This window comes from Chiloscyllium punctatum, chromosome 8 (genome assembly GCF_047496795.1).
Source record: "Chiloscyllium punctatum isolate Juve2018m chromosome 8, sChiPun1.3, whole genome shotgun sequence".
Lineage (NCBI taxonomy): Eukaryota > Metazoa > Chordata > Chondrichthyes > Orectolobiformes > Hemiscylliidae > Chiloscyllium > Chiloscyllium punctatum.
In genome coordinates, this window is record NC_092746.1 from 117,981,261 (window position 1) to 117,995,166 (window position 13,906).

Sequence of the window (13,906 nt, forward strand, 5' to 3'; positions counted from 1 at the left end):
CTCAATCATTTTAATGTTCTTGCAGAAATTCTTCCACAATTTTCAAAGTTTAATACTATGTTTGCACAAAAAAAAGTACAGGTTGTACAACTTATAAAAAGTTGGCAATAACATTTGGCTGATGGCGTAATTTTTTTTATAAGCAGAAATATGACATTGTTGTTCGAACAAGCTGAATCATGCTGTTTGGTGTAAGCAGTTCTTACAAGAATGAAATGTCTTAACAAGCTATATGAGAACAGCTGGATCTAAGTCATAACAGGTCACAAAAGTTTTGCTGATGTGTGTTAATTCTAGTGTCATCAGAACTCTGAAAATCAAGAGTGCTTTGCAATAGATGTAGGCAACAGTACAAGTTAAGAGCCAGGCTAGACCACTTGGCTCTTGCGCTTGCTCTATTGAGAAGATAATTACTTATCTGATTGTCATCTCAACTCCATATTCTCACCTACTTTGATTACTCTTTTTAAATTGAATCCCTACAGTGTGGAAACTAGTCATTAGGCCTGACAAGTCCATACTGACCCGCTGAACAGTAACCCACCCAGACCCATTCCCCGATCACTTGACATTTACCCCTGACTAATGTAACTAAACCTACACATTCCTGAACATCATGGGCAATTTAGTACAGCCAATTCACCTAACCTGAACATTTTTGGACTGTAGGAGGGAACTGGAGCACAGTTGCCTGAGGCGGGAATCGAACCCAGGTCCTGGGGCTGTGAGGCAGCAGTGCTAATCACTGTGCCGCCCCTTTTCACTCCCTTGCTTAGCAAGAATCTAACTTCTTTATTCTTTCATGGGATATGGGCATTGTTGGAAGGATAGCATCATTTGACCATCTGCAGGTCATCATGCAGGAGAGGAGTTATACTGAGAAGGGGAGGCTAAAAATGTAATAATCTCCTAGCACTCTCACCCCTTTTTGCTTCATATTGACTCAAAAGCAGAGAATAAATAAAGTAAAAAAAAAACAAAAATGACCATCTTTACCAACAGACTCTGCTGCCGTATGCAAATATGGTAGTCTAGGAAGGTGTTGAAATAACTCCATAGAGGTCAGTATCCCATCACCAGGTCATCCTTTATTTATTTACATATAATCAGTCCTTGACTGTCGTACTGCCTCAGAGTCAGATACCAGACTGTCAGTATTTCTCACACTCACCCTTTTTATATGTCAGCCAGGGCTCCTTGAGTAGACCAGATTAATAGCCCCAATCAGGGAATCACACTTTCTGATGTCCAGCTGGTTGACCTCATTACAATCACTACATACCTTCCCTTCTGAGTCTGTGAAAATAAGCTGGTCCTTTTTCTTAGAGAGCCTCCTGAGGTGTTTTAGCACTGGGTCGGGTTATTCTGACTTGGTGTCCAATATGGGCAGCATTTAATGCACAGAGAGCTCGCTCCTTGTGCCAGGGCACCCTCAGTAGAATTTCACTCTCTTCTTCTGGCAGCAAGGGGTCAAGGCAGCTACATCTATCATTTTGATCTCTAATTCGGAGGATTCAACAACACCTGACACAAAGGAGGAATCCATGCATTCCTGCAGCATTTCTGAAAGTTCCAAGGTGCAAGGTACGTTTTGCTCCTGCACCAATTGTGACTTTACAGCTTTTATATAGTTCAAATGCTTATTTGGTACCATCGTATCTACCCGAACTTTATTTGTCACTGGCCCTGACCTCGCATCAACCATATCTCTTTCCCATGCAGGGTCATTTCTGAGATTCTTATATCAAACTTGGTCCCCCTGTATCAAAATGACTTGTCCTTTTTCAACTGGCCAAGTAGGGGTTTGTGGTCAGTGATTATCACAAATTTTCATCTATAAAGGTATTAGTGGAAGTTACTGACTATAAATATAACTGCCAATCCTTTTGTTTCTATCTGAGTGTATTGATGCTCTACGCTAACCAAATTCCTGAATGAATAAGCCATTGGGTGTTCCTTTCCACTGGGTTACCAATGAACTAATACCACCCCAATGCTTTACAGGTAGGTATCGCATGTCAATATTTGATCTTTCTTAGGGTCATAGTGTACAAGCACCTTAGAGGATGATGGTTGTTTCTTTACTTCATTGCATGCTAGGGCTTGTCTATGTGACCATTTCCAAGACTGACCCTTTTTAGGAGCTGATGCCAAGATGTAGGATGGATGCCAGGTTATGTATGAACTTTTCAAAATAAGTTTTCAGCTAAAGAAATGATCTCAGCTCTGGGATAGAATTGGGGCACCTTTGATCACCCTCACTATCTTGCAACAGGTGTCACCCAGATTGTCAAATCTGTAGACCAAGAAGGTCACTTGAAGGGCCTCGAATACATTTTTCCCTTTATAGGTGTAAGCTCACCTTGGAAAACACCTTAAGATTATATCCAAGTTCAAAAGTGTTCCTTATTTGTTTTCCCTGTTATCAGAATGTCATAAATGTGTATGTTTACATGAGGTAGACCTTGTAATATGTTTTCCGCGTTCCACTGAAAAATTGACCAGGCTGACAATATCCCAGATGGCAGTCTCGTATATTGGTATGAGCCCTTATGGGTGTTAATTATAGCATACGTCTGGGAATCCTGCTCTAAATGCAATTCCACGTAAGCATAGCACATGTTCAGCTTCATGAAGGATGCAAAAACCACTCCGGCAGCTTTGTGCATATGTCTTCTATCCAAGGGATTAGGTGTTTATTTCCAGCTATGAGAAATGGTTTATTATTTGTTTAAAATCCCCACAAAGGTGAACTGACCTGTTTCAAAATCAGTGCGACCAGTGTTGCCCATTCTGCGAACTGAACTGGTTTAATGATTCCTTCACTTTCCAGCCTTCTGACTTTTGCCTCTACTGTTGCCTGTAAGGCAAATAGCACTGGGCAGATCTGGAATAATCACAGAATTGCTTCCTGGTCAACATGCATGGTGGCCTTGGCTCCTCTGATAGCCCCATGCCAGTATTGACCTCCATTAGAACCAGATGACCATTTAAGTAGACATTTACCTTGATTGGTTTTGACATTGATGTTTCCACTGTACAAACTCTCCTGGATGTTAGCCTGTAACTCTGACACTCACGCTTGTTAAATGTCAGCCAAAACTCCCTGATTGGGGTTATTAATCTGGTCAAATCAGAAAAATCATATTCTGAGAGGTCTGGTTGATTGACTTCATTCACCTATTGTACTCTATGCTACTTTCTCCCCAACTCCACCCTCCTCTCATTTATCTGTTCACCCTCCTCTGTCTCTATTCCTGATGAAGGGCTTTTGCCCGAAACGTCGATTTTCCTGCTCCTCGGATGCTGCCTGAACTGTTGAGCGTTTCCAGCACCATTTTATACAGAATTTGATTGACTTCATTACAATCACAACAGATATTGGCACAGAGAAAGGACGCCAGGAGTAAACAGTTAAGTCCTTGGACCCTGCTTCATTATTTAACAAGATCATGACTGAGGAGACCCGCCATAGCTCCAACTTCACATCTGCTCCCACCTCTTTAAGTTCAGACACCGCCATCTCTCAAAACTCTAACTCAATATTGAATAAATTCAATGACCCAGCTTCCATGCTTTCTGGGAATGTGACCTTTAAAGTTTCTTTCCTGCTGAATCTCTACTCTAAAATGCAATCCTTTTATTTGTAAATTGTGCTTCCTAATTCTAGTCTCCCCCAAATGCATCAAGTGAACCTTCTTTGAACTATCTCTAATGCAATTATGTCTTTTTTAAGTAAGATAACCAAACTGGAAACAATATGGAAACACAGAAATTAGGGACAGAAGTGAGCCATTCAGCCCTTCCAGCCTGCTTCACTATTCATTATGACTGTGGTTGATCATCCAACTCAATATTTGAGTTTGCCCCATATCCTTTGATTCCCTTAACCCCAAGTGTTATATCCAACTCCTTCTTAAAATCGTAAAATGTTTTGGCCTCATCTGCTTTCGGTGATAGCAAATTCTACAGTTATAGAGTTTTACAGTACGGAAACTGACCCTTCGGTCCAACTCATCCATGCTGACCAAATATCCTAAATCAATCTAGTCTCATTTACCAACATTTGTCCCATATCCTTTTGAACCCTTCCTATTTATATACCCATCAAAATGCCTTTTAAATGCTGTAAACTTACCAGCCTCCACTACTTCATCTGTCAGCTCATTCCATAAATGCACCATACTGCATGAAACACTTGCTACCTGGGTCCCTTTTATATCTTTGACCTCTCAACTTAAACCTATACCCTCCAGTTTTAGACTCCTCTACTCTGGGGATAAGATCATGGCTATTCACCCTATCCATGTCTCTCGTGACTTTATCAACTTCAAAAAGGTCATTCCTCAGCCTCCAATGCTCCAGAGAAAAAAGCCGCAGCCTATTCAGCCTCTCCCTGTAGCTCAAACCCTCCAACCCAGCAACATCCTTGTAAATCTTTTCTGCAGGCTTTCAAGTTTCACAACATCTTCCATATATCAGGGAGACCAGAACTGAATGCAGTATTCCAAAAGTGGCCTAAACAATATTCAGTACAGGCGCAACATGACATCCCAACTCTTATAGTCAATGCACTGACCAAATTAAGGCAAGTCACCAAAGCCATGCAAAACCTTCCTACTTTTATATTTCATTTCCTTTGCAATGAACAGCAGCTTTCCATTTGCCTTCTTAATAATTTATTATACCTGCATTGAACTATATGTGATTCATGTATGATGATTCCAAGATCACTCTGCTTCGTAAACTTCAACAATCTCCCACCATTTAAATATTACACCGCCCATCAATTCTTCATGCCAAAGTACACAAGTTCAAACTTTCCTATATTATATTCCATCTGCTAAACTTTCTGCTCACTCATTTAATCTTTGTAGACACTGTTTCCTTCAGATACCTACTTTCCCAGCTATCTTGGTGCATTGGCAAACTTCGCGATTACATGCTTGGCTCCTCCATTCAAACATTGACATAGATTATAAATAGTTGAGGCAATAAAAGCTGATCCTGTGGTACTCCATTAACTGTAGTTTGCCAACACACAAAAGACTATTCTATGCTTAAACATTGCTAAAAAGAGATCTTAAGTCCAGGTTTTTTATCTTTTACACATCAAGACTAAGATGCAAGAAAATCAACTTAGAAACAGCAGTTTACACATTATGAGATAAAGGGGAGACTGAGAGGGCATGGTTAAATATAAAATTATGATGGGCACAGACAGGGTAGAAGGGAAGCAACATTTCCTCTTGGTGGAAAGATCAATGATCAGGGGTATAGATATAAGGTAAGGGGCAGAAGGTTTGCAGGGTGGTGGGAATCTGGAACTCACTATCTGCAAGGATGGTAGAAGCAGAAACCCAGCTAACATTTGAGTATTATTTAGGTGTACACTTGCAATGCCAAGACGAACAAGGCTATGGGCGAAGTGCTGGAAAATGGGATTAGGTGGTTGTTTTTGACGGGCCGAAGGATAATAGTAACAGGATAGGACAGAGTCAGCATGGATTTATGAAGGGGAAATCATGCTTGACTAATCTTCTTGAATTTTTTGAGGATGTAACTCGGAAGATGGACGAGGGGGATCCAGTGGATGTACTGTACCTGGACTTTCAGAAAGCTTTTGATAAAGTCCCACACAAGAGGTTAGTGAGTAAAATTAGGGCGCACGGGATTGGGGGCAAAGTACTAGATTGGACAGAGAATTGGTTGGCTAATAGGAAACAAAGGGTAGTGATTAACGGCTCCATTTCAAAATGGCAGGCAGTGACCAGTGGGGTACCGCAGGGATCCGTGCTGGGACCGCAGCTTTTTACAATATATGTAAATGACATAGAAGATGGTATCAGCAATAACATTAGCAAATTTGCTGATGACACAAAGCTAGGTGGTAGGGTGAAATGTGATGAGGATGTTAGGGGATTACAGGGTGACCTGGACAAGTTAGGTGAGTGGGCAGATGCATGGCAGATGCAGTTTAATGTGGATAAATGTCTGGTTATCCACTTTGGTGGCAAGAACAGGAAGGCAGATTACTACCTCAATGGTATCAAATTAGGTAAAGGGGCTGTTCAGAGAGATCTGGGTGTTCTTGTCCACCAGTCAATGAAGGCAAGCATGCAGGTACAGCAGGTCGTGAAGAAGGCTAATAGCATGCTGGCCTTCATAACAAGAGGGATTGAGTATAGAAGCAAAGAGGTGCTTCTGCAGCTGTACAGGGCCCTGGTGAGACCACACCTGGAGTACTGTGTACAGTTCTGGTCTCCAAATTTGAGGAAAGACATTCTGGCTATTGAGGGAGTGCAGCGTAGGTTCACGAGGTCAATTCCTGGAATGGCAGGATTGCCTTACACGGAAAGACTGAAGCGACTGGGCTTGTATACCCTTGAGTTTAGAAGACTGAGAGGGGATCTGATTGAAACGTATAGGATTATGAAAGGACTGGACACTCTGGCAGGAGGGAACATATTTCCGTTGATGGGGGAGTGCCGAACCAGAGGACACAACTTAAAAATACGGGGTAGACCATTTAGGACAGAGATGAGGAGAAACTACTTCACCCAGAGAGTGGTGGCTGTGTGGAATGCTCTGCCCCAGAGGGCAGTGGAGGCCCAGTCTCTGGATTCTTTTAAGAAAGAATTGGATAGAGCTCTTAAAGATAGTGGAGTCAAGGGGTATGGAGATAAGGCTGGAACAGGATACTGATTAGGAATGATCAGCCATGATCATATTGAATGGCGGTGCAGGCTCGAAGGGCAGAATGGCCTACTCCTGCATCTATTGTCTATTGTCTATTGTCTATTTTTGTTCTGTGCTGTAAACCTCTATGACTCTAAGGGGCTAATTAGTTGGATTGCAGTTGGTATTGAGATGATTAGTCCAGGGCATGCTATGGGTACGCAACTAAGACTGACAGCCCTTCAATGCAAAAGATGCAACATACAGATATGTTCTTTTTGCCTACAAAGAAAAGGGCTTTGCACGTGAATAAATGTAGCTTCTAGCATGCACAAATAAATCACACTGCAGACAGCATTTCTTCCAAGTTTTCTTTCTTCAGAGCAGGCCTCCAAGTTACATGCACGGCAGCAACTTCCAGAATGCTGCAATCCACTCTGGCTGCACTATTTAGAGTGAATGTTCACAGAGAGCCTGACTGACAATCTTGAATTTGTTTTTAGTTTAATTCTTAGCTCAGTTAAGATTATTTCGTAAATATTGTCAATAGCAGAATCACATCTAAAGTTGAACACCATGTTCAGTATCACAAGCCTGGCCTGATTGAACATGGTCAGAATGCTGCTCAGGGTGGGTAATCAAAGAGATTAGTTGTTGTGACATATGACCTATATATCTGGCATCACCTGGCAATGAAACTTACATACACATGACAGACAGGCCAATCATCATTTTGGTTTGATGGCAGCATCCCATCAGTGGAGACCATAATCATCCATATATTTACTGCAAAGTAGCAATATGAGGCATCTATTCCTCAAATATTTGAATACTGTCACTCATATGTTACAAAGATGAAATGTAGGATCACAAACTATTTACTGCATAACAACATGCAACCCATCATGCCTGTACCCACCCTCTGAGCTTTGTGATTTTGTGCATTTTCCACAAAACCCTATATATTGGACAATCATTTAAATACAAACAGAGGAGGCGATGGCCTACTGGTATTATTGCTAGACTGTTAATCCAGAGACCCAGATAATGTTCTAGGGACCCAAGTTCAAATCCTGCCACGGTGGAATTTGAATTCAATTAAAAAGAAATCTGAAATTAAAAGCCTAATGGTGACCACAAAGTCATAGCCTGAAAAACCCATTTGGTTGACTAAATGTCCTTTAGGGAAGGAAAGTGCCATCCGTAGCTCGTCTGGCCTACATATGACCCATAGCAACGTGGTTGATTCTTAACTGCCCTTTGGGCAATTAGGGATGAGCAACAAAGCTAACCCAGCCAGTGATGTCTTCATCCTCTGTATGAATTAAAAAACAGATATAATGGGCTGAATATTATGTTATATTGGCAGAGTGTCAGTTTCGTCAAGTCTTGTGAGGGGTTCCTAGCCACATCATAGCAAACACACTCCATTAATTAGATGAAAATGAGGACTGCAGAGGCTGGAGATCAGAGTCAAGATTAGAGTGGTGCTGGAAAAGCACAGCAGATCAGGCAGCATCTGAGGAGCAGGAAAATCAACGTTTCAGGCAGAAGCCATTCATCAGGAATGCTCCTCAGATGCTGCCTGACCTACTGTGCTTTTCCAGCTCCACTCAAAGCTTTACACTCCATTAATTACCTACTCTGCTCCTTGGGCACTCCTCTTGCCTGATTCTAGCCACTAATAGAGTCATAGAGTCATAGAGATGTACGTCATGGAAACAGACCCTTCGGTCCAACCTGTCCATGCCGACCAGATATCCCAACCCAATCTAGTCCCACCTACCAGCACCCGGCCCATATCCCTCCAAACCCTTCCTATTCATAAACCCACCCAAATGCCTCATAAATGGTGCAATTGTACCAGCCTCCAACACTTCCTCTGGCACTCATTCCATACCCGTACCACCCTCTGTGTGAAAACGTTGCCCTGTAGGTCTCTTTTATATCTTTCCCCTCTCACGCTAAACCTATGCCCTCTAGTTCTGGACTCCCTGACCCCAGTGAAAAGACTTTGCCTATTTACCTTATCCATGACCCTCATAATTTTGTAAACCTTTATAAGATCACCCCTCAGCCTCCGACGCTCCAGGGAAAACAGCCCCAGACTGTTCAGCCTCTCCTATAGCTCAAATCCTCCAACCCTGACAACATCCTTGTAAATCTTTTCTGAACCCTTTCAAGTTTCACAACATCTTTCCGATAGGAAGGAGACCAGAATTACATGCAATATTCCAACAGTGGCCTAACCAACGTCCTGTACAACCACAACATAACCTCCCAACTCCTGTACTCAATACTCTGACCAATAAAGGAAAGCATACCAAATGCCCTCTTCACTATCCTATCTACCTGCAACTCCACTTTCAAGGAGCTATCAACCTGCACTCCAAGGTCTCTTTGTTCAGCAACACTCCCTAGGACCTTACCATTAAGTATATAGGTCCTGCTAAGATTTGCTTTCCCAAAATGCAGCACCTCGCATTTATCTGAATTAAACTCCATCTGCCACTTCTCAGCCCATTGGCCCATCTGGTCAAGATCCTGTTGTAATCTGAGGTAACCCTCTTCACTGTCCACTACACCTCCAATTTTGGTGTCATCTGCAAACTTACTAACTGTACTTTTTATGCTCGCATCCAAATCATTTATGTAAATGACAAAAAGTAAAGGACCCAGCACTGATCCTTGTGGCACTCCACTGGTCAATGGCCTCCAGTCTGAAAAACAACCCTCCACCACCATCCTCTGTCTTCTACCTTTGAGCCAGTTCAAATCATCATGTGCAATTCACGAGTGAGGGATATCCTGAAACTGACCAGTATCCCTGCTGCCAGTTCCATCTTTAATAGGTTGCTGTGCATCCAGAAGAGCACTGTTACTTCAGAGCTGGTCTGCACGGCTCCTGATCTTTACCCTGGACCTGGCAGACAAGGGGAATTTACCTACATTGTAGCAAGATGTGGTCTAGAAATAAGATGACCCCCAGGAAAGCAAGTAGAGGCCATCACAACAGAATATGTCAGCCAGGTCAGAGGGTGCTTCCTCAGTCAACGCAATCTCACATTTCTGTACATTCCTTCAGATGGCTAATGAGGAGGTCAATGACATTCCTCAGTGTAAGTGCCACCATCTTCTTTCCAATAGCTCACAATTACTTTCCTCTCTATTACTGTACACATCTTCCACTCTCAATATTGAGATGACACCAAGAGCAGCTATGTAAGAATGCTACTCATTGAATACAATTCAGCCTTCAACACTATTATCCCCTTGAGATTGATTACTAAACTTAGTGATCTCGGACCATGCCCCACTCTCTGCAACTGGATCCTCAGTTTCCTGACCCACAGGCCACAATCAGCGAAGATTGAAGATAATATTTCATCCTCACTAACACTCAACACTGGAACCCCCCCAGGGGTGGGTACTCAGCCCCCTACTGTACTCACTGTACACCCATGACTGTGTCGCCAAATTCCAGACTAATGCCATTTACAAGTTTGCTGATGACACCACCATAGTCGGTCAAATCTCAGATAGCGACGAAACAGACTACAGACGGAAGGTGGAAGACCTGGAAAAATGGTGCACTGAGAACAAGCTAGCTCTCAATGCCAGCAAAACCAAGGAACTTATTATTGACTTTCGGCGGAATACTCCTCACGCCCCCCCCTACACATTAACAGCACAGAGGTGGAATGAGTGGAGAGGGTCAACCTTCTAGGAGTGGTAATCCACGCAAGCTTTCTTGGACTCTTCATGTGGACGCACTGGTTACAAAAGCCTAACAATGTCGCTTCTTCCTCAGGCAGCTGAGGAAATTCGGCATGACGGCGAATACCCTTGCCAATCTTTTATCGAGAGCCAATCTTTTATCACTACCTGGTATGGCAACTGTAACATTCAAGACTTACTTTCCTGATGAAGGGCTTTTATCCGAAACGTCGATTTCGCTACTCATTGGATGCTGCCTGAACTGCTGTGCTCTTCCAGCACCACTAATCCAGTATTTGGTTTTCAGCATCTGCAGTCATTGTTTTTACCTGGTTACAGAGAGTGGTGAACTCGGCCCGGACAATCACAAAGGCCAATCTCCCATCTATCAAATCCATCTACCAGACTGTCAAGGGAAGGCTGCCAGCATTCCCAAAGATCCATCCCACCATGGCAATGTTTTTCTACAAACTCTACCATCGGGGAGAAGGTACAGAAGCCTGAACACACGCACCAGCCAATTTTGAAACAGTTTCTACCCTACTGTGGTTAGAATACTGAATGGACTCAAACTCTTAGCATTCGCCTGTACCCGTGTTTTGGTTTTTGCCACTGTTAACCTATTATTTAATTATCTATGCAACTTACCTCTGTGATCTGCCTGTATTGCTCGCAAGACAAAGCTTTTCACTGTGCCTCGGTACACATGACAATAAATTCAATTCAATTCAATATATTGCTTTAAGAGATGCATTTTGGGTTTTTTTAAATGAAGAAAGGTTGAGACAGGCATTGTGTGGTCTGCCCAAAGCCAATAGAGTAAACAGCTTGTGAGGCTTTGTAATTTTTTTAAAAGTTTGGAACAATAGAAGTACCCTGAATGGGTGGAGTCAAGCTCTCACAGAACCAGCTTTCTGCAGTTGATGCGGTCTTGAAGCTGGATGTGGGAACACTTATTCCTCTCTCTGGTACATCTAAAAGCTGGGGTTCTCTTCTGGCTGCTTTAATTCCATGTGAGAAAACCTATTTTACTGAAATTGCTTTTGCCAAGTGTGTGTTTATGGGATTTTCCTACATTGGAACAATTAATTCGTAATATGTACTATCTTGTTAAGCATTTCAGTAGTTACAGTTGAGTTAATTCTTTAATTTTTATTTCGTTTCCATTTTAACTATAGTGCAAAATGACATGTTTTGCTTTAAATCAAGTAATTTGACCAACATAATTGCACCTGGGATGCAACACTTACCTTACCTTTAAATATAAGAAAAGGTTACGGTCTAAGCTAGCTTCTTAATATACTTTGAGGGGGTTTGGTTTGGCCCATAATACAATTGCCTGCAATATCTTATCTTACTCAATGTCACCCAACCCAGGTTCTGATCCCACTATGCCTCTTGCATGCCCTCTGCAGTGCATACTCATTTGCTTGGGACACCTCCCCACCTGCACATTAAGTAACACGTGTCACCTGCTTTCATTTCCCATCACACCCTTCTCTCTGGCATTCCAGGAGCAAAACAATCTGAAATATGGCAGAAAAGGTTATGTGGTGGACCGCCTGATATTCAGCTCCTCAACTCTTATGTAGAAAAAATCCTGACTCTGACTGCCCCAAATGACTGACTGACTCTGAAACCAAGTTGACTACTGTGCTTGGAATTCTTGACTGTAGGGTCTCTCTCCATGACCTGACTGAGAACTACCGGCAATGGCAATCTTCCCGGTATCCATGCCATGGCATTACAGCTGGCCTGACAGGCCAGGCACAAAAAGACAAGGCAAGACAGGGATGCTATTCAGGTATGTTCAGATTGCATGAGTGCTATGACAGTCTGGTCCAATTCATGAAATGGGCCCAAATTTGATTACAAAGTGTCCTTGTTGCAGCAATACAATGACAGCTTCTATTTCACCAGAAGGTGCAGCACTGAGGTGCAAAGTTGTACTGAGTGGATCAGAGATATGCCATATAGGGTCTTGGAGGCTAGTACACGCCAGATGTCGATGTCCATGAATGCAGGGTGTGTGTGGATGGTGTCCATGGAGAGTGTCCTGAGACGTTAGCATCTGATGTCTAACACAGAGATCCAATGGAGCAAACAGAGGCTCTGAAGTTGCCAGATATCCATTCTGACTTCCGCGCTGAGAATTCTCGGCAAATTCAGTAATGTAGGAATCTGTACATTTAATGAGTTGGCGAATACAATTAATAACTTTATTAACAAGCAATAAGCTCCTTTAAGAGAAAACATGTCACATGCTCGTGAGAATTTCACTTTTGACAACTGGAAGTTGGTTAGAAGATATAGCAAGTTGCCCGTGAAGTTGAGATTGACCTTGTTAGACTTCCCACATGATTCTACCACATTTTTCACCATAACCAACAATGATCAGATCCTCTGAAGAATATACTCAATGCCCTCATTAATACCTTAATTTAACCCAGGCCGTGCATTCCAGTTGCAGCCTGATTAATTTGCTCATACGGCCTCAGACAGCCTGGAAGAAGCCCAAGGCGAAATTGAACTGCAGTGAGCCAACCTTTACATACATTCTATTTCAGCAATAACAGTTGGTTATTAGAGGAAGTATAAAAAAAACCTCCTTGAATGCAGCCTGTTGTTCTTGGATAAGAAAGCCTGTTGACTGAATAAATATCTCTGCAAGAAAACTCCTTCAACAACATTTTGCAGCTTCTTCTTATCGGTACTCTTTTGTTGATTCTCTAAGAAATGAAATGGTTAGAAGGACCCTGACAAAGAGAAAAATACATTGCCAGAAATCCCTCAAAAGTCTAAATTACAACATCCAAGAAATAACAGAAGAAAATCATATTTTAACATCTGATTTGGGTAATGGCAATAGCTGCTTGAAGTTTTACAAACAAAAAGTAGATAAACAGAATAATATTTTTGTACATCTCTCACAATCTGACTTAATTCCAAAGACATTTTGTAATAAAAACAATAAAGAATCCAACATCATTGTTAGCAGCTAACTATACTCTTCAAATGACTGCCTCTTCTGAAACTGGTTGACTCTGACCTTAGAAAAGAGGCCTTCCTTAATCTCCATCTGAATTTCTTTCCAGCACTCTCTCACGAACAAGGCTTCAACCTTGAAATTCTTTGATCCTGTTTCCAGTCTAATTTTGTAACTTCAACAGAAGTGTGTCAAAAACCCCACTTACGCATGTCGTCTCACAGTTCCAACAGCAGTAATCTAAGGAAATTCTTGGCCGTTGATTCCCTTGTCTTTCTGCATCCTGAATGAGTCAGAAGTAGAGTGCTAAGTCTCTAGATAGGCAAAGCTCCAAAAGCTAAACCTTTGACTTATGCTCAGCTCCCCATGACTGGCTGACCTAACAATTAATTCACTTATGACCTTTGTTGATAGAAGCTTCCTACAACTAGTTGTGCTGTCCTCCAACGACTAGATCATCCGAACACAGGACTCTCCAACTTCGCAAAATAATAGAAGTCCTCAGAAATGTTAAGTCACCCCTAA

At 42.2% G+C, this 13,906-nt stretch overlaps 1 protein-coding gene across 7 annotated transcripts in view; it reads right to left on the reverse strand.

Annotated features, from left to right (window-relative positions):
• gjc2 (gap junction protein gamma 2) overlaps positions 1 to 13,906 on the reverse strand; it is a 251,201-nt gene that overhangs the window by 76,927 nt on the left and 160,368 nt on the right. Inside the window, exon 1 of one of the 7 annotated variants that reach the window (XM_072576318.1) lies at positions 13,445 to 13,530. The exons of the other annotated variants lie outside the window; for them this stretch is intronic. The gene's annotated coding sequence lies outside the window, so the exon portion shown is untranslated. Of the gene's footprint in view, positions 1 to 13,444; positions 13,531 to 13,906 lie in introns of those variants that run through there. 7 annotated transcript variants of the gene reach the window in all.